This window comes from Capra hircus, chromosome 1 (assembly GCF_001704415.2).
Source record: "Capra hircus breed San Clemente chromosome 1, ASM170441v1, whole genome shotgun sequence".
NCBI lineage: Eukaryota > Metazoa > Chordata > Mammalia > Artiodactyla > Bovidae > Capra > Capra hircus.
Genome location: NC_030808.1, coordinates 16,620,524 through 16,648,118, shown reverse-complemented (window position 1 = coordinate 16,648,118; position 27,595 = coordinate 16,620,524).

The following is a 27,595-nucleotide window of genomic DNA, read 5'->3' as shown; positions in this document are numbered from 1 at the left end:
AGAGCTACCATGGGAACATGAAAAGATGGGCACAATAAAGTACAGAAATGGTATGGAACTAACAGAAGCAGAAGTTATTAAGAAGAGGTGGCAAGGATACACAGGAGAACTATGCAAAATAGATTTTCATGACCCAAATAATCACAATGTGTGGATCACTCACCTAGAGCCAGACATCCTCGAATGCAAATTCAAGTGAGCCTTAGGAAGCATCACTAGGAACAAATCTAGTGGAGGTGATGAAATTCCAGTTGAGCCATTTCAAATTCTAAAAGATGATGCTGTGAACATGCTGCGTTCAGTATGAGAGCAAATTTGGAAAACTCAGTAGTGGCCACAGGACTGGAAAATTTCATTTCAAACCCAAAGAGAGGCAATGCAAAAGAATGCTCAAACTACCACACAATTGCACTCATCTCACACGCTAGTAAAGTAATGCTCAAACTTCTCCAAGCCAAAATTCAGCAATACGTGAATCGTGAACTTTCAGATGTTTAAGCTGGTTTTAAAAAAGGCAGAGGAACTAGAGATCAAATTGCCAACATCCGCTGGATCATCAAAAAAGCAAGAGAGTTCCAGAAAAACACATCTACTTCTGTTTTATTGACTATGCCAAAGGGTTTGAATGTGAGGATCACAACAAACTAGAAAATGCTTCAAGAAATGGGAATACCAGACCACCTGACCTGCCTCCTGTGTAATATGTATGCATGTCAAGAAGCAACAGTTAGACATGGTGTTGGAGCAACAGACTGGTTCTAAATTGGGAAAGGAGTACGTCAAGGCCGTGTATTGTCACCTTGCTTATTTAACTTAAATGCATAGTACATCATGAGAAACACTGGGCTGGAGGAAGCACAAGCTGGAATCAAGATTGCCAGGAGAAATATCAAAACCTTAGATATGCAGATGACACCTCCCTTATGGCAGAAAATGAAGAACTCAAGATTCTCTTGATGAAATGGAAGGGGAATGTGAAAAACTTAACTTAAAACTCAACATTCAGAAAACTAAGATAATGGCATTTGGTACCATCAGTTCATGACAAATGTGTTGCGAAGCAATGGGAACAGTGACAGAGTTTATTTTTTTGGACCCTCAAATCATTGCAGATGGTGACTGCAGCCATGAATTTAAAAGATGCTTGCTCCTTGGAAGAAAAGCTATGACCAACTTAGACAGCATATTAAAAAGCAGAGACATTATTTTGCCAACAATTGTCCATCTAGTCCAGGCTACAGTTTTTTCAGTAGTTGTATATGGATGTGAGAGATGCATTATAAAGAAATGCTGAGCACTGAAGAATTGATGCTTTTGAACTGAGGTGTAGGAGACCCTGATGCTGGGAACGATTGAAGGCAGAAGAATGGGATAGCAGCAGATGAGATGGTTGGATGGCATCACTGACTCAATGAACATGAGTTTGAGTAAACTCTGGGAGTTGGTGATGGACAGAGAGGCCTGGCGTGTTGCGGTTCATGGGGTCGCAAAGAGTCAGACAGGAATGAGTGACTGAACTGAACTGATTTTAAGCTTCTTAATGAGGCTCACAGTCTCACATTCAACTTGGAACAATTCTCTAATATGTAGTAAGAGAGAAATATTGCCCAAGAAAGTGTTTACTTGAATGAGTGTATGGAAGAACTCATGGCTCCTGAGAGGCTGTGAGAAATGTGCAGGTGACTGAGAAGTTCATGATTGCTCATGTTTGGAGAGTGGTTATATATGAGCTGAAATTGTCCATGGATAGCAAATTAAGATGCAACAAATAAAGTCCACAGCATTTGTTGTCAGATTCAAATAGATTTCCAGCATTATGACTGATGATCTAGTCAAGAACAGGTCTAGCTCGTAGGTTCTAATTCAGTGTTAGAGAAACCATGAGCCCGTATTTGATACTGGACTCCTTTACTTCACTGCTATTGGATCTCTTAAGCCCACAAGTATACAGAGATACCATCTTGGACGTAATCAGGAAGTCAAAGAGGTCATATGAAAGTGTGAGCAATATTAGGAAAAGACACTTTACAGGGAAGACACTTTACATGAAATGTAATTAATCGGAAAGTTCAGTTTTCCTCTTTACCCCAAGAGAATAATCATTCACGAGGAAAACTAAGTACATTTCAGAAAATAAAGAAACACAATTTTGTTTGTTCATTTAGGTTGTGTTAACAGTGTTGTTTGTTATATAACATATTAGTTTTCAACTGCCAAGGATCTAATTACCACAAACTTGGTGGCTTACAAGGTAAAGAATCTTTTTGCAGTGCAGGAGACATGGGCTCATTCCCTGGGTTAGGAAGATCCCGTGGAGACAGAAATGGCAACCCACTCCAGTATTCTTGCCTGGAGGATTTCATAGACAAAAGAACCTGGTAGGCTACAGTCCATGGGATCACAAAGAACCAGACACCACTGAGCTACTAACACTAGTGGATTAACACAATAACAGTTTATATTTAACTATTATGTGCATCAGGAGTCTCAATGGGCTAAAGTAAAACTGATAGGGCTTCATTCTTCTGGAGTTCCTTGGCAGTTGAAAATTAATCTGTTTCCTTGCCTTTTCCGACTTCTGAGTCTGCCTTCATTCCTTTGCCCATGACCTCTCCCTGGTTCTTCAAAACCATCAGTATAGTATTCTCAAATTACTTTTTCTCTGCCTCTGATACTCATGCATCCTCCTTACAAAGACTCTTTGAATTATGTTGACCCCAATGTAATAATAGATGATAATCTTCCCATCTCAAGATAATTCAGTCAACTCTGTAAAATTATTAACCACATAAATTAGCTTTTTTTTTTTTTTTTCAACTGGTTTGGGAGTTTAGGATGTGGATGGACATATTTGAGTGGGCTATTACTCTGCCTAATCTACGTATATAGTCAAAAAGAAAGATCCCAATATTCATTCTAGATAACATGGAATCATTACTCCAACATAAAGAAAAACATTGAGTCTTGGAGAAACATGAAGAATAAATATGTCAGATGTAATGGAGTTAGTGAATTTTTATTCATTTTAAGATCACTTCATGGGAAATAGATGGGGAAACAGTGGAACAGTGTGAGACTTTATTTTTTGGGGCTCCAAAATCACTGCAGATGGTGATTGCAGCCATGAAATTAAAAGACGCTTACTCCTTGAGAGAAAAGTTATGATCAACCTAGATAGCATATTCAAAAGCAGAGACATTCCTTTGCTGACTAAGGTCCTAAGGTCCGTCTAGTTAAGGCTATGGTTTTTCCAGTAGTCATGTATGGATGTGAGAGTTGGACTGTGAAGAAAGCTGAGTGCTGAAGAATTGATGCTTTTGAACTGTGGTGTTGGAGAAGACTCTTGAGAGTCCCTTGGACTGCAAGGAGAACCAACCAGTCCATTCTGAAGGAGATCAACCCTGGGATTTCTTTGGAAGGAATGATTCTAAAGCTGAAGCTCCAGTACTTTTGGCCACCTCATGCAAAGAGTTGACTCATTGGAAAAGACTCTGATGCTGAGAGGGATTGGGGGCAGGAGGAGAAGGGGACGACAGAGGATGAGGTGGCTGGATGGCATCACTGACTCGATGGACGTGAATCTGAGTGAACTCTGGAGTTGGTGATGGACAGGGAGGCCTGGTGTGCTGCAATTCATGGGGTCGCAAAGAGTCAGACAGGACTGAGCGACTGAACTGAACTGAAGACCAGTAAAATGTCAAATCATTAAGTTCTGTACTTATGTACATGATTGTGGCTATTTGAAGCTTTTCTTTATGCTCCTAAAATACAAACTTAAAGCTCATCTTCTTCTTTGACATATATTTCAGATAAATAGTGAAGAGATTTGGTCAGAGACAATTCATTTTCTCTTTTTTGTTTTTTTTTAAAGCATGAAGATGGTTTATTTCTAGCTTGAGCTAGGGCTCCCGCCACATCCAATGCAGTGGAGTGGAGCAAGGAGCCCCGAGCCCAGATTTACAGCAGTATATATAGGTTTTATTTTTTTTTATTATTTTTTGTTTGTTTTTTATTTTTTTTAATTTTAAAATCTTTAATTCTTTTTTTTTTTTTTTTTCTTGGAGACATATAGTTCTTAGTGAAACTTCTGAATGGTACCATTGGGAAAATTTGTTCTTTGGAGAACTTTATTTTTTGTTTGCACAAAACTTTCTTTAAAAAAGCATCTTTAACTTATCCTTAGTATGAAAGTCAGTGAAATTAGATTGAAAAAGAGTAAACTAAATTATTCAAAAATTTGTGTCTTTTTTTTTGTTTTGTTTTTATTTTTTATTTATTTATTTATTTATTTATTTTTTAAATTTTAAAATCTTCAATTCTAACATGCGTTCCCAAACATGAACCCCCCTCCCACCTCCCTCCCCACAACATCTCTCTGGGTCATCCCCATGCACCAGCCCCAAGCAAGCTGCACCCTACGTCAGACATGGACTGGCGATTCAATTCTTACATGACAGTATACATGTTAGAATTCCCATTCTCCCAAATCATCCCACCCTCTCCCTCTCCCTCTGAGTCCAAAAGTCCGTTATACACATCTGTGTCTTTTTTCCTGTCTTGCATACAGGGTCGTCATTGCCATCTTCCTAAATTCCATATATATGTGTTAGTATACTGTATTGGTGTTTTTCTTTCTGGCTTACTTCACTCTGTATAATTGGCTCCAGTTTCATCCATCTCATCAGAACTGATTCAAATGAATTCTTTTTAACGGCTGAGTAATACTCCATTGTGTATATGTACCATTGCTTTCTTATCCATTCATCTGCTGATGGACATCTAGGTTGTTTCCATGTCCTGCCTATTATAAACAGTGCTGCGATGAACATTGGGGTACATGTGTCTCTTTCAATTCTGGTTTCCTCGGTGTGTATGCCCAGAAGTGGGATTGGTGGGTCATAAGGTAGTTCTATTTGCAATTTTTTAAGGAATCTCCACACTGTTCTCCATAGTGGCTGTACTAGTTTGCATTCCCACCAACAGTGTAGGAGGGTTCCCTTTTCTCCACACCCTCTCCAGCATTTATTGCTTGCAGATTTTTGGATCGCAGCCATTCTGACTGGTGTGAAGTGGTACCTCATTGTGGTTTTGATTTGCATTTCTTTGATAATGAGTGATGTTGAGCATCTTTTCATGTGTTTGTTAGCCATCCGTATGTCTTCTTTGGAGAAATGTCTATTTAGTTCTTTGGCCCATTTTTTGATTGGGTCGTTTATTTTTCTGGAATTGAGCTGCATAAGTTGCTTGTATATTTTGGAGATTAGTTGTTTGTCAGTTGCTTCATTTGCTATTATTTTCTCCCATTCAGAAGGCTGTCTTTTCACCTTGCTTATATTTTCCTTTGTTGTGCAGAAGCTTTTAATTTTAATTAGATCCCATTTGTTTATTTTTGCTTTTATTTCCAGAATTCTGGGAGGTGGATCATAGAGGATCCTGCTGTGATTTATGTCTGAGAGTGTTTTGCCTATGTTCTCCTCTAGGAGTTTTATAGTTTCTGATCTTACATTTAGATCTTTAATCCATTTTGAGTTTATTTTTGTGTACGGTGTTAGAAAGTGATCTAGTTTCATTCCTTTACAAGTGGTTGACCAGTTTTCCCAGCACCACTTGTTAAAGAGATTGTCTTTACTCCATTGTATATTCTTGCCTCCTTTGTCAAAGATAAGGTGTCCATATGTGTGTGGATTTATCTCTGGGCTTTCTATTTTGTTCCATTGATCTATATGTCTGTCTTTGTGCCAGTACCATACTGTCTTGATGACTGAGGCTTTGTAGTAGAGCCTGAAGTCAGGCAAGTTGATTCCTCCAGTTCCATTCTTCTTTCTCAAGATTGCTTTGGCTATTCGAGGTTTTTTGTATTTCCATACAAATCTTGAAATTATTTGTTCTAGTTCTGTGAAAAATGTGGCTGGTAGCTTGACAGGGATTGCATTGAATTTGTAAATTGCTTTGGGTAGTATACTCATTTTCACTATATTGGTTCTTCCTATCCATGAACATGGTATATTTCTCCATCTATTAGTGTCCTCTTTGATTTCTTTCATCAGTGTTTTATAGTTTTCTATATATAGGTCTTTAGTTTCTTTAGGTAGATATATTCCTAAGTATTTTATTCTTTTCGTTGCAATGGTGAATGGAATTGTTTCCTTAATTTCTTTTTCTACTTTCTCATTATTCGTGTATAGGAATGCAAGGGATTTCTGTGTGTTGATTTTATATCCTGCAACTTTACTATATTCATTGATTAGCTCTAGTAATTTTCTGGTGGAGTCTTTAGGGTTTTCCATGTAGAGGATCATGTCATCTGCAAACAGTGAGAGTTTTACTTCTTCTTTTCCAATTTGGATTCCTTTTATTTCTTTTTCTGCTCTGATTGCTGTGGCCAAAACTTCCAGAACTATGTTGAATAGTAGCGGTGAAAGTGGACACCCTTGTCTTGTTCCTGACTTTAGGGGAAATGCTTTCAATTTTTCACCATTGAGGATAATGTTTGCTGTGGGTTTGTCATATATAGCTTTTATTATGTTGAGGTATGTTCCTTCTATTCCTGCTTTCTGGAGAGTTTTTATCATAAATGGATGTTGAATTTTGTCAAAGGCCTTCTCTGCATCTATTGAGATAATCATATGGTTTTTATTTTTCAATTTGTTAATGTGGTGAATTACATTGATTGATTAAGACAATAACCTACAGCCCAGAATACTGTACCCAGCAAGGATCTCATTCAAATACGAAGGAGAAATCAAAAGCTTTACAGACAAGCAAAAGCTGAGAGAATTCAGCACCACAAAACCAGCTCTCCAACAAATTCTAAAGGATATTCTCTAGACAGGAAACACGAAAAGGGTGTATAAACTCGAACCCAAAACAATAAAGTAAATGATAATGGGATCACACTTATCAATAATTACCTTAAACGTAAATGGGTTGAAAGCCCCAACCAAAAGACAAAGACTGGCCGAATGGATACAAAAACAAGACCCCTCTATATGCTGCTTACAAGAGACCCACCTCAAAACAAGGGACACATACAGACTGAAAGTGAAGGGCTGGAAAAAGATATACCACGTAAATAGAGACCAAAAGAAAGCAGGAGTGGCAATACTCATATCCGATAAAATAGACTTTAAAACAAAGGCTGTGAAAAGAGACAAAGAAGGCCACTACATAATGATCAAAGGAACAATCCAAGAAGAAGATATAACAATTATAAATATATATGCCCCCAATATAGGAGCCCTGCAATATGTAAGACAAATGCTAACAAGTATGAAAGGGGAAATCAACAATAACACAATAATAGTGGGAGACTTTAATACCCCACTCACACCTATGGACAGATCAACTAAACAGAAAATTAACAAAGAAACGCAAACTTTAAATGATACATTAGATCAGTTAGACCTAATTGATATCTATAGGACATTTCACCCCAAAACAATGAATTTCACTTTTTTTTCAAGTGCTCATGGAACCTTCTCCAGGATAGATCACATCCTGGGCCATAAATCCAAACTTGATAAATTCAAAAAAATCGAAATCATTCCAAGCATCTTTTCTGACCATAATGCATTAAGATTAGATCTCAATTACAGGAGAAAAACTATTAAAAATTCCAACATATGGAAGTTGAACACACACTTCTGAATAACCAACAAATCACAGAAGAAATCAAAAAAGAAATCAAAATATGCATAGAAACTAATGAAAATGAAAACACAACAACCCAAAACCTGTGGGACACTATAAAAGCAGTGCTAAGAGGAAAGTTCATAGCAATACAGGCATACCTCAAGAAACAAGAAAAAAGTCAAATAAATAACCTAACTGCAACTAAAGCAACTAGAAAAGGAAGAGTTGGAGAACCCCAGAGTTAGTAGAAGGAAAGAAATCTTAAAAATTAGGGCAGAAATAAATGCAAAAATAACAAAAGAGACCATAGCAAAAATCAACAAAGCAAAAAGCTGGTTCTTTGAAAGGATAAATAAAATTGACAAACCATTAGCCAGACTCATCAAGAAGCAAAGAGAGAAAAATCAAATCAATAAAATTAGAAATGAAAATGGAGAGATCACAACAGACAACACAGAAATACAAAGGATCATAAGAGATTACTACAGCAGTTGTATGCCAATAAAATGGACAACGTGGAAGAAATGGACAAATTCTTAGAAAAGTACAATTTTCCAAAACTGAACCAGGAAGAAATAGAAAATCTTAACAGACCCATCACAAGCACAGAAATTGAAACAGTAATCAGAAATCTTCCAGCAAACAAAAGCCCAGGTCCGGACGGCTTCACAGCTGAATTCTACCAAAAATTTCGAGAAGAGCTAACACCTATCCTCCTCAAACTCTTCCAGAAAATTGCAGAGGAAGGTAAACTTCCAAACTCATTCTATGAGGGCACCATCACCCTAATACCAAAACCTGACAAAGATGTCACAAAAAAGGAAAACTACAGGCCAATATCACTGATGAACATAGATGCAAAAATCCTCAACAAAATTCTAGCAATCAGAATCCAACAACACATTAAAAAGATCATACACCATGACCAAGTGGGCTTTATCCCAGGGATGCAAGGATTCTTCAATATCCGAAAATCTTTAATTCTTACATGTGTTCCCAATTTTCTCTTAATAGCCATGCTGCTTAACTTCATTAGTGACAAAACAGATTTTGATTCGGTAACATTTCCAATTTGTATAAAGCTTATATTTTTCATCTTTGACTTTAGGTAAGTATGCCCATGTTATTAAGTTTGGAATGTAATAGATGTAAAGTTGTCCGTAGAATGTCTACAGAGTTAATTGTTAGAAAAGAAATGCACTTTCTCTTTGTAATTGCTAGATTTGTGCATTATGATGGAAGCCTTTCAGAGGTGCCGTCTTGGATCTTGTGGCATTATCTAAGAATGTAGAGTAACAAAACACAAAATCCTGAGCTAGTTTACCTTCAAAATGCCTACCTCTGTATTATCATGTTATAAGAAAGGAGTCCATTTTTATCTTTTTATAGCTATTAGTTTGAATATGTATGTTGGATTCAATTGAACCTAAGTCTAACTGATAAAGCCCTCATTAAAAAATCAAACATCCAGTATTAATCAGTGAAAAATGTAATCCATCAAAGTAATGTTTTTGCATGTGATCAACGGTTATACTTGAAGACTCTTATCTCTACGGGTTATTGCTAAGATTATGGAGGAGTAGGTACAGTTGAAAGGACAAAGATGAAGAAATGGATTTCTCCATGCCACAGGATAATATTCTGATAAGTGAATTTGTATTACAGTAGATGTGTATTTTTCTCACACTCCTAAAGACTATTAGCTAGTCTATGAATACTCTCATCTTAATATTGTTATCTTTTCTCATTTTACCTATCTAAATTATTGGACTTTTCTCTATGTCCTTGAATAGATTAGAGCAAGAGAAAAGACTTTGATTGCCAGCAAAGTTGAAAATAAAAAAAAGAATAACAACTAAGATGAGTAAGTTCTTGTTCAATGAGGCCAGATCACAGATTCCACACTAGTGTCTATACAGAATAAAAGACTTCAAAAGAATGAGTGTATGGTGCACCTAATCCACTAAAGATCCTAGCCTTATCACAGATGTCCAGCCTCCAAGTCAGTATGAAAGTAGTAGAACCAGTTCTAGTAAAAGGACTCTGTGGTCCAGGATGAAGGGATATGTCATTGGTAACTGGAGTTGTCTGATGAGCACTATGAGTAGAGTTCAGTTGTCCATACCCTTGAATGCAAAGACTAATATGCACTTTTTATTTTGATACTGGGAGCTTATGCATATATTTCTACTCTGACAGTCTGAAGTTTAAAAATTTTGTCCTCTTAAAGTTAAATAAGGAAATTAAATATTCTATTTGAGTTCTGAGTGTTATAATTTTTATCATCTACTCAGGCATAACAGTGAAAATTTATTATAAGAATTACTTAGACTATTCTTATTTGAGACTTATATTACCCATTCACAAATTTCTCCTTATATAATCTGTAAGGCTTTTTACAGGATAAATCTCATTACTATCTTCAACTTGCCATGGCTTTGCTCATGCACCACTGCTCATGCAATCAATCTCCCAAAATGTCCTTCTCATCCTCTTCATATGATCTAAATTAAGTCCATAAATGAAGGAATTTGGAAAATATTTTATGAATAACTTGGTTGATAATATTCTAAAGTACTGGGATTATATTAAGTAATCAAGAATGTATGGGCAAGTTCTCCATTTTTCCCCCCAACCCCTCTACAGACATATACACAGCACATATACACAGTCTAAATAGAAGCAGAGAATTCTAAATTCCCATTGTATTTTTTTAAAATATGGAACACTTCAGGAATTTGCGTGTCATCCTTGTGCAGGGGCCATGCTAATCTTCTCTGTATCATTCCAATTTTAGTATACGTGTTGCTGAAGTGAACACTGAAATCCCATTGCATTTTTAAGTGGAAAATCAAGACATGATCTCCTAGTCACACTGAAAATTACCAGATTTTACTCCAGGAGCATTACGTATTCTACACACTAATAAACAGTGACTGAGCCCAACTTGATAGAAGGATAGATAAATAGATAAATGAAAAACAGGTAGTTCAGTTCAGTTGCTCAGTTATGTCTGAATGTTTGTGACCCCATGAACTACAGCATGCCAGGCTTCCCTGTCCATCACCAAACTCTCGGAGCTTGCTCAAACTCATGTTCATCGAGTCGGTGACACCATCCATCCATCTCATACTCTGTCATCTCCTTCTCCTTTCACCCTCAATATTTCCCAGCATCAGGGTCTTTTCTAATGAGTCAGATCATCACATCAGTATTGGAGTTTCAGCTTCAGCTGAAACTAACCCCAAAGTATTGGAGTTTCAGCTTCAGCATCAAGCTTTCCAGTGAATATTCAGGACTGATATCCTTTAGGATAGACTGCTTGGCTCTCCTTGCAGTCCAAGGGACTCTCAAGAGTCTTCTCAAACACCACAGTTCAAAAGCATCAATTATCTGGTGCTCAGCTTTCTTTATAGTCCAACTCTCATATCCATACATAACTTCTAAAAAATCATAGCTTTGACTAGATGGATTTTGTTGGCAAAATACGTTTTCTGCTTTTCTGTATGCTGTCTTGGTTGGTCATAACTTTTCTTCCAAGAAGCAAGCGTCTTTTAATTTCATGGCTGCAGTCACCATCTGCAATGATCTTGGAGTACCTAAAAAATAGTCTCTCACTGTTTCCACTGTTTCCACTGTTTCCACATCTAGGTAGATATATTTTTAAATTTGCATTTTCCAACTTCACAGGCAAGTTTGCCTATGTTTATATCTTGCATGAACTTGTACCAATTTTTACTATCTCACTATTTTGCATGTATATTTTTTAATTAAAACCCTTCATATAATTTATATTAATCATATCCTGAGGTCAGGGGAGGCGGCCAAGAGGAGCAACCCCATGTCCAAGGAGCGGCCTCTGCACAGGTGCAGAAGGGCTGAGAGAAGCTACTCTACATTCAAGGTCTGGAGGAGCAGCCGTGAGGAGATACCCCTTGTCCAAGGTAAGAGAAACCCAAGTAAGAGGGTAGGTGTTGCAAAAGGACATCAGAGGGCAGACACACTGAAACCATAATCACAGAAAACTAGCCAATCTGATCACATGGACCACAGCCTTGTCTAACTCAATGAAACTAAGCCATGTTGTGTGGGGCCACCAAGGATGGACGGGTCATGGTGGAGAGGTCTGACAGAATGTGGTCCACTGGAAAAGGGAATGGCAAACCACTTCAGTAGTCTTGCTTTGAGAACCCCACGAACAGTAGGAAAAGACAAAATGATTGAATACTGAAAGAGGAACTCCCCAGGTTGATAGGTGCCTAATATGGAGAAATAACTCCAGAAAGAAGGAAGGGATAGAGCCAAAGCAAAAACAACACCCAGCTGAGGATGGGACTGGTGCCAGAAGCAAGGTCTGATGCTATAAAAACCAATATTGCATAGGAACCTGGAATGTTAGGTCCATGAATCAAGGCAAATTGGTAGTGGTCAAACAGGAGATGGCATGACTGAACGTTGACATTCAAGGAATCAGCAAACTAAAATGGACTGGAATGGGTGAATTTAACTCAGATGACCATTATATCTACTACTCTGGGCAGGAATCCCTTAGAAGAAGTGGAGTATCCATCATCGTCAACAAAAGAGTCTGAAATGCAATACTTGGATGCAGTCTCAAAAATGACAGAATGATATGTTTGTTTACAAGGAAAACCATTCAATATCACAGAGATCTAAGCCTGTGCCCCAACCAGTAACACTGAAGAAGCTGAAGTTGAACAGTTCTATGATGACCTACAAGACCTTTTAGAACAAACACCCAAAAAAGATGTCCTTTATATTATAGGGGACTGGAATGCAAAATTAGGAAGTCAAGAAACACCTGGAGTAACAGGCAAATTTGGCCTTGGAATGTGGAATGAAGCAGGGCAAAGACTAATAGAGTTTTGCCAAGAAAATGCACTGATCATAGTAAACACCCTCTTCCAACAACACAAGAGAAGACTCTACACATGGACATCACCAGATGGTCAACACCAAAATCAGATTGATTATACTCTTTGCAGCCAAAAATGGAGAAGCTCTATACAGTCAGCAAAAACAAGACCGGGAGCTGACTGTGGCTCAGATCATGAACTCCTTGTTACCAAATTCAGACTTAAATTGAAGAAAGTAGGGAAAACCACTAGACCATTCAGGTATGACCTAAATCAAATCCCTTATGATTATACAGTGGAAGGAGAAATATATTTAAGGGACTAGATCTGATAGAGAGAGTGCCTAATGATCTATGGATGGAGGTTCATAACATTATATGGAGACAGGAATCAAGACCATCCCCATGGAAAAGAAATGCAAAAAAGCAAAATGGCTGTCTGGGGAAGCCTTACAAATAGCTGTGAAAAGAAGAGAAGCCAAAAACAAAGGAGAGAAGAAGATATATAAGCTTCTGAATGTAGAGTTCCAAAGAATAGCAAGGAAAGATAAAAAAGCCTTCCTCAGCAATCAATGCAAATAAACAGAGGAAAACAACAGAATGGGAAAGACTAGAGATCTTGTCTAGAAAATTAGAGATAGCAAGGGAACATTTCATGCAAAGATGGGCTCAATAAAGGACACAAATTGTATGGACCTAACAGAAGCAGCAGATATAAAGAAGAGATGGCAAGAATACACAGAAGAAATGTACAGAAAAGAGCTTCATGACCAAGATAATCACAATGGTGTTATCACTCACCTAGAGCCAGACATCCTGGAATGTGAGGTCAAATGGGCCTTAAAAAGCATCACTACGAACAAAGCTAATGGAGGTGATGGAATTCCAATGGAGCTATTTCAAATCCTGAAAGATGATGCTGTGAAAGTGCTGCACTCAATATGCCAGCAAATTTGGAAAACTCAGCAGTGGCCACAGGACTGGAAGAGGTCAGTTTTCATTCCAATCCCAAAGAAAGGCAATGCCAAAGAATGCTCAAACTACCACACGATTGCACTTATCTCACACGCTAGAAAAGTAATGCTCAACATTCTCCAAGCCAGGCTTCAGCAATATGAACTGAACTTCCAGATGTTCAAGCTGGTTTTAGAAAAGGCAAAGGAACCAGAGATCAAATTGCCAACATCTGCTGAATCATCAAAAAAGCAACAGAGTTCCGTAAAAACATTCATTTCTGCTTTATTGACTATGCCAAAGCCTTTGACTGTGTGGATCACAAGAAACTGGAAAATTTGGAAGAGATGGGAATACCAGACCACTTGACCTGCTTCTTGAGAAACCTGTAGGTAGGCAGGAAACAACAGTTAGAACTGGACATGGAACAGAGACTGGTTCCAAATAGGACAAGGAGTACATCAAGGCTGTATATTGTCACCCTGCTTATTTAACTTTTATGCTGAGCACATCATGAGAAATGCTGGCCTGGAAGAAGCACAAGCTGGACTCAAGATTGCCTGGAGAAATGTCAATAACCTCAGATATGCAGATGACACCCCATTTATGGCAGAAGGTGAAAAGGAACTAAAAAGCCTCCTGATGAAAGTGAAAGAGGAGAATGAAAAAGTTGCCCTATGCTCAGCATTCAGAAAACAAAGATCATGGCATCTGGCCCATCACTTCATGGCAAATAGATGGGGAAACAGTGGAAACAGTGTCGGACTTTGTTTTTTTCGGTTCCAAAATCACTGCAGACAGTGATTGCAGCCATGAAATTAAAAGACGCTTACTCCTTGGAAGAAAAGTTATGACCAACCTAGATAGCATATTAAAAAGCAGAGACATTACCTTGCTAACAGAGGTCTATCTAGTCAAGGCTATGGTTTTTCTAGTGGTCATGTACGGATGTGAGATTTGGACTGTGAAGAAAACTGAGCACCGAAGAATTGATGCGTTTGAACTGTGGTGTCGGAGAAGACTCTTGAGAGTCCCTTGGACTGCAAGGAGATCCAACCAGTCCATTCTGAAGGAGATCAGCACTGGATGTTCATTGGAAGGTCTGATGCTAAAGTTGAAACTCCAGTACTTTGGCCACCTCAAGTGAAGAGCTGACTCATTGGAAAAGACCCTAATGCTGGGAGGGATTGAGCACAGGAGGAGAAGGGGACGACAGAGGATGAGATGGATGGATGTCATCACTGACTCAATGGACATGAGTTTGAGTGAACTCCGGTAGTTGGTGATAGAGAGGGGGGGCCTGTCGTGCTGCGATTCAAGGGGTCACAAAGAGTTGGACATGACTGAGCGACTGAACTGAACCGAACAGATCATATCAACTTGTTTATATTTCAGGAATATTTAGTCATGTTTACAAAATTCTTTCTCAGTGTATTGGCTTCATCTGCTCAGCTACTATAGCAGCACACCATACTCTGGAGGCTTAGTTGAGATTTATCTTCTCATATTTCTAGTGGCTGGAGCCTAACCCAGGATACCAACTAGGTCAATTTCTCTTGATGGCTCTCTTCCTAGCTTGTGTGTAGTCACCTTCTGAATATGTCCTCACGTAGTAGAGAAAGAATGTATCCTCCATTGTCAATTCTTTGTGTGTGTTTGTCGAGGGGCTATTGCTTTATTTTTAATAACTTTATTTTATATTGAAGTATAGTTGATTCACGATGTTGTATTAGTTTCAGCTGCACAACAAAGTGATTCAGTTATACATCAACTATTCTATTCTATTTCCTTTCTTTTTCAAATTCTTTTCCCAATTAGGTTGTTACAGAATTTTGAGACAAGTTCCATGTGCGATACAATAGGTCCTTGTTGGGTATTCATTATAAATACAGCAATGTGCTCATGTCAGTCCCAAACTCCCTAACTAATCCTCCTCTCCACACTTCCCCACTAGTAATCATAAGTTCATTATCTAAGTCTGTGAGTCTGCTTCTGTTTTGTAAATAAGTTCTTTAATAACATTTTTTAAAAATTCCACATGCAAGTGATATCATATGATATTTGTCTTTATCTAACATTTCATTCAGCATTACAATTTGTAGGTCCATCCATATTGCTGCAAACAGCCTTATATCATTCTTTGTAATGGCTGAGTAATATTTTATTGTATATGTTTACCACGTTTTCTTGATTTATTCTTCTGTTGATGGACATTTAGGTTGCTTCCATGGCTTGGCTGTTGCAAACAGGGCTGCATGTATGGAATATTGAGCTACATGTTTCCTTCAAGACCATCTTCTTCTCCAGGTGTATGCCAAGGAGTTGGATTGCCATATCATATGGTAAGTCTCTTTTTAATTTCTTAAGGAGACTTCATACTTTTCTCCATAGTGGCTGCACCAATTTACATTCCTCTTAACAATATAAGAGATTTCCCTTCTCTCTTGACCATCTCCAGCATTTATTAATTATAGATTTTTTGATGAAGGCTCTTCTGACCTGCGTGAGGTGATATCTCATTGTAGTTTTGATTTGCATTTCTTGAATAATTACTCCTTGGAAGGAAACTTATGACCAACCTAGAGAGCATATTAAAAAGCAAAGGGAACGACAGAGGATGAGATGGTTGGATGGCATCACCGACTCAATGGACATGAGTTTGGGTAAACTCCAGGAGTTGGTGATGGACAGGGAGGCCTGGCATGCTGCAGTTCATGGGGTTGCAAACAGTCAGACACGACTGAGCGACTGAACTGAACCATCTTTCATGTACCTTATGGCTGTCTATATGTCTTCTTTGGAGAAATGTCTATTTAGGTCTTCTGCCCACTTTTTAAGAACGCTAATCCTATTATGGCTCCCTATATTTATGACCTCTTCTAAATCTCATCACACTAGATAGTAGGGTTTCATAATACAAATTTTAGGGATAACAATCCAGACTATAGTACATTTGTTGATATAATCAATATAATATGTATCTCTATTTACCTCTATTTAATGTTTTAAATTTTTTATATGTTACTCCTTTAAAACACTTTGGGTACAAAGGGAAGGCTACTTTTTCAAATAAGATGTATGAAAAAAAAATCATTTTTGAACAATTACAAAAAAAGGTCTTGATGACCCAGATAACCACAATGGTGTAATCACTTACCTAGACCCAGACATCCCAGAGTGTGAAGTCAACTGGGCCTTAGGAAGCATTACTAGTGGAGGTGATGGAATTTCTTCTGAGCTGTTTCAAATAAAAGATGATGCTGGTAAAGTGCTGCACTGAATATGCCAGCAAATTTGGAAAACTCAGCAGTGGACCCAGGACTGGAAAAGGTCAGTTTTCATTCCAATCACAAAGAAAGGCAATGCCAAAGAATGCTCAAACTACCGTACAATTGCATTCCTTTCACATGTTAACAAGGTAATGCTCAAAATCCTTCAAACTAGACTTTAACAGTACGTGAACCAAGCATTTCCAGATGCACAACCTGGATTTAAAGGCAGAGGAATCAGAGATCAAATTTCCTACATCTGTTGGATCATCAAAAAAGCGACAGAGTTTCAGAAAAGCATCTACTTCTGCTTTCTTGACTATGCCAAAGGCTTTGACTGTATGGATCACAACAAACTGTGGAAAATTCTTAAAGAGATTGGAATACCAGACCACCTTATCTGCCTCCTGAGAAATTTAAATGCAGGTCAAGAAGTAACAGGTAGAACTGGACATGAAAGAATGGATTGGTTCCAAATTGGGAAAGCAGTACATCAAGGCTGTATATTGTCACACTGCATATTTAACTTACATGCAGAGTGCATCATGTGAAATGCTGGGCTGGAATCAAGACTGCTGGAAGAAATATCAATAATCTCAGATATGCAAATGACATTACCCTAATGGCAGAAAGCAAAGAGGAACTAAAGAGCCTCTTGAAAAGGTGAAAGAGGAGAGTGAAAAAGCTATTCAAAATAGTACAAATTGCACCTCAGATAAGTTTCTTGGTTATTTCTATTCCCTTAAATCTCTTTCTGTTGAGTCATGCGCCTTGTTTTCCTTTATGATTGACAGAATTTAACTCAAATAGTAATACAATTAAATTAGGGAATTTTACAAATCAACATTCTATTGATATTCCACAGAATATCTCACAAGTTAACTTACTGTTTTAGATGTTTCAATTCATAGACTACTTGTATTAAAACAACCAGATAGATAGATATAAATATGTGTGTACATATGCATGTGTTAGTGTTTAATATATGTATGTATAAATATATACAAGTAAGATATACATATATACACATATTTGTAATATATATATTTATTTATAGGATGAAGTTCAATATGAATTTTTTAAAGTTATCTTGAATGTAGCCATAAAGTTTAAGGTGAGTCCAAAAAACAGTGATGATGTAGAAGTGTTATTCTTCCAAACATATAATATCATGCCTCTGGCTTTTATTTTGTTCAGATGAAAAAATGTGTACATATCTTTACATCATTTTTGGTACAGCTTTCATTGAGCCACAAAAATATATGCATGTTAAATCATTTATGAGTTAATAATGGCAGTTTTTTTTTTTTTTTTGCTTTATTGAATATCAGTTCTGAAAACATAAGATTTACTAGTTGCTAATTCCTTAAGTCAGAAAACTTGGAAAAACTGCCAATTTAGTTGTGATTTAATGTGTCAAAAATTAGCACTGATCTTTGTGGTGGTTATATATATGCATACACACGTACATATATACATACATGTACATATACATACATATGTGCACACACGTGTATGTGTGTGTTCAGTCACTTATTTGTGTCCAAGTCTTTGTAACACCATGGACTGTAGCACACCAGCCTCCTTTGTCCATGAAATGTTCCAGGCAAGAAAATCTGGAGAGGGTTGCCATTTCCTCCATGTATATATATATATATACACACACATACACTTAGAGAAGTACATATATATACTTAAAGAAGTCAATATTAGCCTAATAATGATATCACTTTCACTTGGCAATGTTTTTGGAATAGGCTAGCCCAAGGCAGCACCTCATTACAGGGAAATGTATGAGAAGGCCACTCATTCTATATTTTAAGATCATGAGAAATAGAAATTTCTTTGAAATCTATGTTATGTGAACTCAAGTATTAGAGAAGTATAGCTTTAAATAATGTGTCATGATATGTCATATTAATAATTAAAATGACATAGCAACTGAGTTTGTCAGCAAATTTCTTCCCATATATTCCCTATAGACATGAGACCTGGATTTGTTGTTGCAAGGAGCAGGTGTTTAGAATTATAGAGTTATTCAAAGCATCAACAGAAGGTTAAGGAGAGAGCACTGGGTAAAATTTATAAAAAAATCTTATAAGCAGCTAACAGATGATTCTTACAATTCCTTCTGCTCTGCTCTTCCGTTTTCCACTGTGATTGCAGCAGCTTAATTGTGGTCGAGACCGGCCATCAAGCAATGGTACCATCAAGGGCAACATGAGATCCTTTTAAAGAAGTCCCATCTGTGATAGAAACTTTCCTCCAGAAAATTCACAGATTTTTACCCCCAGTGCTTCCAGACTTTCATTGTTTCACTCCTGTGAGTGCCATGGAGAAGAAGAAGATCAATAGCAAAATGTGCCGTGGACTTTGTATTCACCTATAGATCTATGCATTCTAAATCCCTACTTCTTATTTAAGACCAATATTTCTGTTTTCAAAATATATATCAGGAACAGATATAATATATACTTTCAAAAGATAATGTATTTAATAGCCACCTTTTTTTGAAGTAAAATTTCAATTCAATTTCTCATACACAGTAGTTTAAATCAGAATTATATAGCTACTATTTTTGTTGTTCTTAAGAGGTTTTCTTTTTTTCCCTCTTTTTCTATCAATGGCTACAGCTACCTTTCTATTTTAATTTAAGTCTGTCTGACATCTATTTTATCACACTTTATGCAGATATAAATATTAGAAAATTTTACTTGCCAACAACCATAAAATAAGTCCCCTCAAATATATTTTATGACATTTATGTTAGTTATAAAATATATTAAGTTGGTTATCTAAAAAATGTATTTTATAACTAACAATATTAATTTTGTCACATAAAGTGAAAGTCGCTTAATCGTGTCCCACTCTTTGCGACCCCATGGACTGTTTGCTGCTACTGCTAAGTCACTTCAGTCGTGTCCAACTCTGTGCGACCCCATAGATGGTAGCCATCAGGCTCCCCCGTCCCTGGGATTCTCTAGGCAAAAACACTGGAATGGGTTGCCATTTCCTTCTCCAATGCATGAAAGTGAAAGGTGAAAGTGAAGTCGCTCAGTCATGTCAGACTCTTAGCGACCCCATGGACTGCAGCCCACCAGGCTCCTCCATCCATAATATTCCAGGTAAGAGTACTGGAATGGGGTGCCCATGGAATATTTCAGGCCAGAATACTGGAGTGGGTAGCCTTTCCCTTCTCCAGGGGATTTTCCAACCCAGGGATTGAACCCAGGTCTCCTTCATTGCAGGCAGATTCTTTATCAACTGAGCTATGAGGAAAGCCCCCTTTATCACATAAACTGTGATAAAATAAACATCATTCAGACTGTATTCCTAAATGATTAGATTTGGGAACAAAGTCTTCATGAGGGAAAGTATGGTGTGTAAGAGCTTTTTTTTTTTTTTTTTTCAGGAGATAGATTGAATAGATTTAATTTCTATCTTTTGAAATGTTAATTTATAAATGTCACTGTATTCAGTGTCTTTAGATGCAAAATGAATAAAAATGTATGATAGGACCTTTTTGAGAATTAAATGAGTTATTAAGTGAAGAGTATTTATGGCAGAATCTTGGTCCATGTAACTATTCGAAAATATTGAGTATATATATGTATGTGTGTGCGTATGTGTATATATACAGATACATTAGTTTGATAGCATACTAACATTTTTAATTGAGCCAAATAATTTGATAATGTGAAACATCAATAATACATTTATGTTAGTTTACAATATAGAAAATCTGTATATATTTCTCATATAAAGCATCTTTTGAAGGCTTCATATATATATCTATATAAATCCAATGTTTTGTCCTCACATGGCTTCAATATGTATTTTCTGCTATAATATTCTAACTGAACGATCCAATAAATTTTTATCAGTTCTTGCTCTCAATAAGTTGTGGGACACAGACTCTAACAGAATTATGATATATGTTTTGTTTATTTCAGAAAAACAGAAACTGTTCTAGTTATTTCAAAGAGCATAAATTTATTACAGAGACTTAATTATATATGACCAACAGAAGGGCTGTCAAAGTATTGGTGAAAGAAGCCTTTATTAGCCTTCAGGAAACCTGGAAGGACAGGACTCTGATGACCCCTGATAACCAACTGTTTGTAGACAGAGTGGACCATTCTCAGGATGGGAAGCAGGCTCTCCTGGCAAACATACGTGATTGTGATGATGCTGGTACTTGTTCAAAGCTTAAGCACATCAGCTTCACATCTGTAGCTCATTAGCTAAAGAACAAGTGTCTCTGTATTTTCAATCACTATTTTAAGGCACTTGGACATGATTTTCTCTAAATACTTGCCCTATACTCTAAGAATCTGTGTCCTTGCAAAAGTTTGAAACTTATTGCCAAGACAGATTGACAATTACAGAAAGAGGGTCAGTAACAAAATATCTCCAGTGTGCCTGCATATTGGTGTAGTGTCATTTTTTCAAAAATCTTCACTTTAAACTCAAAGAGGGCAGCCAGCCTTTTCCTCTATTACCTGCCAGCACCTACACCTAGCTCACTGGTGTCACTGTGTTTATATTCTGACATGGGGTATTGATTCATATTTTGTCAGGCATGTCACTCTTGGAAGGCAAAAATGAAAAGAAAATGTGACTTTTGTGGCACCACCATGCCAAAGAGCCACCAAAAATTGTGATCAAAAGAAATTTTTCCAATTGCCAACAAAACATTCAAGTTTTACTACTTCATTTGGATTTTTGTGATTTATTTTTGCTAAATTTAAGATCACTATTAAGTCAACAAAATTGTTCTATGATTATATCAGTGAAAAATATGCAAGATTATTTGCTCAGATACAGGGAAGACTGATAGAATTTTGAAATATTTTACTGAAAAAGCTACCCTAAATTGAAAACATTTGACTTTAGCTACTTCTGAGGGAAGACATTACTTTGCCAACTAAGGTCTGTCTAGTCAAGGCTATGGTTTTTCCTGTGGTCATGTACGGATGTGAGAGTTGGACTGTGAAGAAGGCTGAGCACCAAAGAACTGACACTTTTGAACTGTGGTGTTGGAGAAGACTCTTGAGAGTCCCTTGGACTGCAAGGAGATCCAACCAGTCCATTCTGAAGATCAGCCCTGGGATTTCTTTGGAAGGAATGATGCTAAAGCTGAAATGCCAGTACTTTGGCCACCTCATGAGAAGAGTTGACTCATTGGAAAAGACTTTGATGCTGGGAGGGATTGGGGGCAGAAGGAGAAGGGTACGACAGGATGAGATGGCTGGATGGCATCACTGACTCGATGGATGTTAATCTGAGTGAACTCTGGAAGTTGGTGATGGACAGGGAGGCCTGGCGTGCTGCAATTCATGAGGTCGCAAAGAGTCGGACACGACTGAGCGACTGAACTGAACTGAAGGGAAGACCAGATAGTAAAGGAAATGAAGGCCATAAAATGCCTAAGAAGCTAAGTAATTCACAAATGATTAACGATAATGGTGATATAGATAAGACTTTTGGTGATAAATACACAACTGGTTTTAGGAAACACAACAAAGAATAATTCGATTAAACTGAGTTATAAACAATTCACTTGTAACAAAAGATACAAGAAATAACAGATTTTGATATCATGCTTGTATTGCTGAAAGCATAAATTGTTGCATAAATGGAGGAACTGTTATGATTTAAGTACTTTTAAAGCAGAAAACTCATTTAGTTATTTTATGAGATAAAGACACTCATTATAAATCTTTCCTGCATTTGTATGAGGGTAAAATAAATTGCCTTGATAAAATCAAACTGATTTAAAGTATACTTCTTTAATGGTGCTGGATGAATTTAAAGTGGCCTGTATTTTGGATCAAGGCTAAACCAAATTTTTCTCTTACGGAAAACACACAACATACACACACAAACACACTCACACACAGACATATACTCACAAAATTTCAATGTGAGCTCAAAATATCTATAGGTTCTTTGTAAAAAGACTTTATTTATGATATTTGTAAACTACTAGATATAATGGGTTTCTGTATTATAATAAAACAAATATAACTTTATAAAAGACTTACTTATCATGAAATGATTTAAGGGCATAATTTTTAAATCACCTCAGTCTAAACATAATGATTCCTTCTTAAGACAAATTAGTACCCCTAGCTCTTTAGATATTTTTTTTCATAAACAATTTTTTTGCCTTATCAGTTTTGGCTTGACTCTTATTTTTAACTTCATATTATAATTGAATTTCTCAAAACAATAATTGAAAATAATTGGCATGTTAACATTTTAATAAAGAGCTAAATGTAGTTCAATTTTATAATCATATTTTGATAAAGATTAAAATATTAAATATTATGTTTCATGATTTAATATACTTTGTGGCTTTTAAAATGGGTACCATTTCTTGTTTGAACTCAATACTTCTGTAAGGTATACCTAGCAGTCATTATTACAGAAAGGAAATAAAACTCAGAGACGTAATAGTTTACCAAAAGGTACTGAGCCAGCAAATGCCATAATCAGAAAACAAATCCTGTTCTGAAGGCTCTAGTCTACAACAGGTAGTCTTTCTCCTATTTCAGGACCCTTGAAAAGTTAAAATTAAAATGAGATCAAATAGTCTAAGTAAATATTCTGTATGTAGGAAGGAAGGATAAATGATGTTTTATTAATTTTAGCAAAGCATATTTTTTTCCTTTCAGCCAGATGCTTCAAAAACTATGTACCATCCTAAGAGTTGAAGTCAATTCATGTTATTCACAACACGCAATTTTCTAACCATTCTTCTGGAGTCCTCCTTCTGCACTAAGTGTAGGACTTGAATCATTGGTCAACATTTTAGATAATTTTATTGCACAATGCTCAATTAATGGACATAGCAGATTTCTCAGAATTCAAACGAGCAGATTTCCCTGTGCTTGTGTACTAAATTGTTTCAGTCCTGTTCAACTCTGTGACCTTATGGAGTGCAGTCCGCCAGGCTCCTTTGTCCCTGGGATTCCCCAGACAAAAATAGTGCTGTGGGTTTCTATGCCCTCTTCCAGGGGGTCTGCCCAACCCAGGGATTGAATCCATCTCTCTTACGTTTCCTGCATTGGCAGGTGGGTTCTTTACCACTAGCAGCACCTGTGAAGCCTTGTAATTTCAGTTAATCTGAGGGCCTGTTTGCCCCCTTATTACTCCCTTTGCACGTCAGCTCCTCTAGTCTGTGTTTCAGGAACATGAACTTCAGAAGTTTTCTTTCCCAGTCTCTCAGGTCAACTGACTTCCCTCTGGGTTCTGCCTCTGGCAAGAACTGGCCAAGGATTGGCTGGCAAGGCTCCCAGAGCAGCCAGACTCTTACTTTCCCTCCTACTCTGTCTCAGGAGTCATTTTCTAGCAGAGGCAGTATTTCCTTCAAGTCCACTCCAGCCAGATAAACTCACCTGATTCCAACCTCTGTCATGTGACGTTGGCCTCTGGGCTTCAGTATCACCGTCCTGTCTCCAGTCTCCATCTCCAAGTTTTCGCAGTTTATGGGAATGGAAACTTCCTGTTATGGTAATTTATGAGTTGCAATACCTTCCCTGTGTGGCATCTCAGCATTTTCTTTGTAGTTTAACCAACAACTTGCATCATACTTTCTTCACTTATACACATTGATATTCTGTCTTTTTTTTTTTCCTGCGTTGACTACTGAAATGGTTTCTAACATATCTGCCTTTAACTAGATGAATATTAACATAATTAATCTTGGTTAACAGAGTGAAGTGCCGGTTTGTGTGTATGGCATTAAAAGGGATGATGTTAAAGTAATAAGGGACACAGTTTATGAACCAATTAAATAGTGGCATGTATAGAATCTCATTAACTGATAAAACTACTGAATTCTTATTATTTCAATTGACATGGTGGTGGTGATTTAGTTGCTAAGTTGTGTCCGATTCTTGCGACCCCATGGACTGTAGCCTGCCAGTCTCCTCTGTCCATGGGATTCTTCAGGCAAGAATGCTACAGTGGGTTGCCATTTTCTTCTCCAAGTTATCTTCCTAACCCAGGGATCGAACCTGAGTCACCTTCATTGCAGGCAGATCCTTTGCCAACTGAGATATAAGGGAAGCTCAAGTGACATAACTTCAAGTATAGCAAAAAGGGTAAATTATGTTTTAAAATGACACAATTTATAATAATTTCCTTTGAGACCAATGCACACTTCCGTGTGGTCTTTAAAACTATTCCTTCATTTATAATTTCTGCACACTATTTAACTAGTAAAAGTGTTCAAAGACACAACTTTTGAGTTGTTTTATATAGCTTTGTATTGGCAGAGTCTGCTAAGCTAATAAATGCATGTTTGTGTAGCATGGAAAATGTATGCAGACTCTTAGGCTGAATATGTATGCAGGCTTTTACGCTGAATATGTATCATAGACCTTGGTTCACCAGGGATGCATTGCATTCTAGGGTGGCTATATTTGCATGGATTCATCACTTGATTTATGACCAATATAGAAATAAGAGCTCACTGCTTCTACACGATGAGTTAATGAACAACATAAATAGTTCATATAACTTCTAGTTATACATTATCTACCCAATAGCAATCCACATAATATATGAAAAAGTAGTATTGCTCTTTTTGAAAAAAAAAATGTTTATATGGAAGCCATTATTATCTTGGTTCATGTATCATGTGAGACTTTAATACCTTCATATCTCAAACTTGCTTATTTAAATATTCAGTAATAATACCGTAGTTTGATTGCAGTTTGCACAAATATTTCTAGATTTCTTTGTCTCTTTGTCAATACCATATCTTTATTTAGTTGCCGTTTGTCTTAGTATTGTATTCTACTCTTATTTAGAATCATTATATCAATTTAAGACTTTATTTTTGACATTAGTTGTCTTACACTGGAAACATTACTTCTCATGTTATGCTCTAAATACAAACAATCTTGTGTTTAGATTTTTTTTAAATTTTTCTTTATTTTTATTTTTTTAATTTTTTTATTTTTTAAATTTTAAAATTGTGTTTAGATTTTTTAAGTAATAATATAGTAATTCTACCAATAAAATTGGTGAAAAAAAGAGACCCTTAAAATTCTCCTTGATTTTCTTACTTCTCTCCCCAAAGTATCAATTACAAAGTAAGTACAGTCTCTCCTGAAAAATCTCATGCATTCACCTTTTCCTAACCATTTGCTTTGCCACTATCTACAATTGGACTTCTCACTTTTCCTTCACTATACAGTTGTAACTGTATGCTAATACCATGAGATTGCCATGTTTGTGACAATGAAACCAAGTTAATGCCATGCTGCTGCTGCTGCTGCTAAGTCGCTTCAGTCATGTCCGACTCTGCGACCCCATAGATGGCAGCCCTCCTAGTTCCCCTGTCCCTGGGATTCTCCAGGCAAGAACAATGGAGTGGGTTGTCATTTCCTTCTCCATTCCAGAAAAGTGAAAGTGAAATCTCTCAGTCGTGTCCGAGTCTTAGCGATCCCATGGAATGCAGCCTACCAGGCTCCTCTGTCAGTGGGATTTTCCAGACACGAGTCCCGGAGTGGGTTGCCATTGCCTTCTCCAAGTTAATGCCATGGTTATCTCCTAATTGTTTACACTGGTTTTCATCTATCACTCTTCCTTTTGGAGTAATTTTCATGAAATATCATATGAATCCACCAAAACTTTCCCCCAGCATTCACTCACAGACATTTTCATTGATTTCCTGTTTCTGGGAGGATAAGGACTAATCTTATCAACTTGGTCATTAAATTCTTCTGTGCACTGGCTTTGAGCTTCCCTCCTTCCCCTGTGCTTGCTCAGTCACTTCTGACTCTTTGCTTCTCCATGGACTATAGCCCAGCAGGCTCCTCTGTCCATGGAATTTTCCAGGCAAGAATACTAGAGTGTGTTAGCATTTGTTTCTCTAGGAGATCTTCCTGACCTAGGGATGGAACCAGTGTCTCCTGTGTCTCCTGCAGCATTAACAGGTGGATTCTTTACCACTGTGCTACCTGGGAATCCCCCTTTTGTCTACACTATAATTCTAATGACAACTTTTATAACTTTCCTAGCAAACAGTTACTTCCACTTAACTGTTTCCATTCATGACAGACGCATCTTCATATCAACTGTTTGCTCACATGGTATCTTCTGGAAAGAGGAAAAAAGAAAAGAAGAGGAAATCTGGAAGGGGAAGGAGAAAGGTAAAAGAGTGAAAAACTGTCAACATTTAAAAGCACTTTCTGTTAGTTAAACACTTGGATTTAGATTAAGATACAGGTTAATTGGGCATTTTAATAAAGAAAGAATCTATATTCTAGATGCTTTCTAGAATCTCACTGAATGTTAAATGACTGTGAAGCTGTAACTCATTGAGAAAGCTATATTTTCCCACAGGGTCAGTGGATAAAAAAAAAAAAATCAGTTATACATGTACATATGTGCACTCTTTTTTAAAGATTATTTTCCCATATACATCAATATAGAGTACTGAGTATAGTTCCCTGTGCTACATTGAACATCCTTATCCACACACCTATGGTCAACTGCTTCTGCTGCTGAGTCGCTTTAGTTGCGTCAACTAACCTATGACAAAGAAGGCAAGAATATAAAATGAATAAAGCACAATCTCTACGATGAGTGGTGCTCGGGAAAGTAAACAGTTACATCTAAAAGAATGAAATTAGAACACCTCCTAACATCTTATACAATAATTAAAAATGGTTTAAAGACCTAAATGGTCTTTAATAAGGCCAGATACTATAAAACTTTTAGAAGAAAACATAGGCAAAACACTCCCTGACATAAATTGCAGAAATCTCTTTTTTGATTCACCCCTAAGAGTAATGAAGATAGAAATTTAAAAATAATGATATGTAAGGATCAGTAGAGGCATTAA